The sequence below is a fragment of the Thermobia domestica genome, chromosome 7, assembly GCF_964235325.1.
Source record: "Thermobia domestica chromosome 7, izTheDome1.hap1.1, whole genome shotgun sequence".
NCBI classification, from domain to species: domain Eukaryota; kingdom Metazoa; phylum Arthropoda; class Insecta; order Zygentoma; family Lepismatidae; genus Thermobia; species Thermobia domestica.
In genome coordinates this window covers 168,704,230-168,706,341 of record NC_137460.1, presented here as the reverse complement: position 1 = coordinate 168,706,341, position 2,112 = coordinate 168,704,230, and the positions used below count along the sequence as shown (strand labels likewise).

Sequence of the window (2,112 nt, the reverse complement as noted above, 5' to 3'; positions counted from 1 at the left end):
CTACAAAGGAAAGAAAAATATTAAAGAGCACCTGAATATTGTAATATTGCATGCAATAAATATTCTACCCTTGATTGGGTGGAAAAAGAATTAAAAATTATTTTAAAAAATATTTATCTGCTATAGAATAGGTAGCAACCACAGAATGGACAATGCTTTATATAACATATATATGAGTATTTAAGAAGGAACAGTAGAATTACCTCTTGCTCTTTAATGATGTTCTTTGTAAAGAGTTTGAAATTTGAAACTCAAAAATTTGAACCATTGCTGTAACTTTTAACTTGACATGTATTATACGAAAAATGTGTGCATGATGAACCTGTCTAATGTGGAAATAGGCGTAATTCTTTGTTGATTTAATGGAACATACCTGTATTAGTTCGCAATGGTCTATTTCTATCGTCAATGATTAGGATGAATCGATGAATTCGTTCATGTGTGTTACGTTTACGAATACAATTGATCATTTCACGATACTGGTGTTTTTCCTGTGTTTTCTCTCTCTCTCTCCTTCTTTAATCAACAAATTTCTCAGCAAATTATACAGAAAAATTAGCCAGCCATAAAACATAGATATATTCATTAGCAGCTCCATGAATATACACAAAGTCGAATCTGCACGAGTTCATCATAAGAAGAGCTAAATCTCGTTACCGCGCTCGGTCACCAGGTACTCATCAAATCTGACAAAAATTCTTGGAACTAACTTCAAGAAAGAAAAGGGAAAGAAAAATGTAGACAACCATGAAATAAAATTATCTACAGACACCTATAATGAGTTTCTCATAGTCTACATCTAATTAATCACTTCCTGGTATCCAAAAATTCTTTGAGTTTTACGTCCCACGCTTATGTCGGCTAGGCTAAAGGAGACGGTGATGATGAGTAATGAATGAAATGGTGGAATGAAGGAAGTGGGAGGAAACGGGAGAACCCCGAGAAAACCCATGCACACGGTGTTTGTCCACCACAAAGTTCACGTGGCGGGGGCTGGGATCGAACCCAGGACCCCAAGCACCAGAGATGAACGCTCTATTACTGAGCCACGAGTTTTTATTGAATTTAATGACAAATCATTGAACCCGTTCTCAACATAAGGGCACAGTAAACTTTTCGTATAAACGCTGACAAATAAGTTTTTGCACAGTTGCACACAATAAAGATATCCACCTCGAAATTTGTATATGTGCAATAAATCAATGTTCTTGTATGCAATAATAGTGAAATTAGCTGTAGCAAACTGCAACCTGATGATGTGTTTAATCATTTCAGTTACGATATCTATATCCCGGAGAGAGCGGTTTGATATTTGGCGTGAGGGAAGAACCCTAACTGCCAAAAATGCTGCAGTTGCAACATATGTCTGGAGCAGACTGGGACTAGAGAAGACACAAACAGATGAAAATTAGTACATTCAGCAACAAGTCAACAATTTTAATAGCCGAAGATGTTCTTTGTAAGGTCATCTTCTAAGGTCAAGACACCTTGTATATGCATTAAAAATCATCATTAAGAGCCACTGGTTTGTCACCTGCAAATTATATTTCATCAAGCTTAAGAATCTGAGCTTCAATATAAATGAAATTGTGTGGAAGATCTATGTAATGATAACTATGATCACTAGTTTTAGGAACGAAAATTTAACAGGTGCGTTACCAGCTAGTTAACTTATTGATTTATACCTGATTACATTAGACCAAAGTGGCCTACTCCCACACTTCGCATGCCTCGTGGCCATTCAGTTTAAGTTTCGGACTGTCCCCACTAGATGCATTCGGTCGTAGATCCTTAATCTTGGATGTTTTGTCCTCGTGCACGATGTTCACCATTAACGTGTGTCCCTTTATCTTCATTCACAACTTGCGAGTTAATCCCTATTCCCTAATCGAGTGGCATATGCCCACTGTACGGTCAGGCCGAAGTCCTGTGTGCCTGCAGCTAACCTGTCTGTTCAGGTCCTACCATACTTTGAAGGCATGGTGGCCGAGCGTTAAGGAAACTTCATCTCCCGTCCATGCTCACTGTTACCCAGATTCCTGGAATAAGTTCACATGAGCTATTGAATTACACAATATGATCAAAGTCCGGCAAAGTCCAATCCATTCGGGG

At 38.0% G+C, this 2,112-nt stretch overlaps 1 protein-coding gene across 6 annotated transcripts in view; it reads right to left on the bottom strand.

The window, feature by feature from the left end:
• GAPcenA (GTPase activating protein and centrosome-associated) overlaps positions 1-2,112 on the bottom strand; it is a 772,500-nt gene that overhangs the window by 25,905 nt on the left and 744,483 nt on the right. The gene's annotated exons all lie outside the window — the stretch shown is intronic.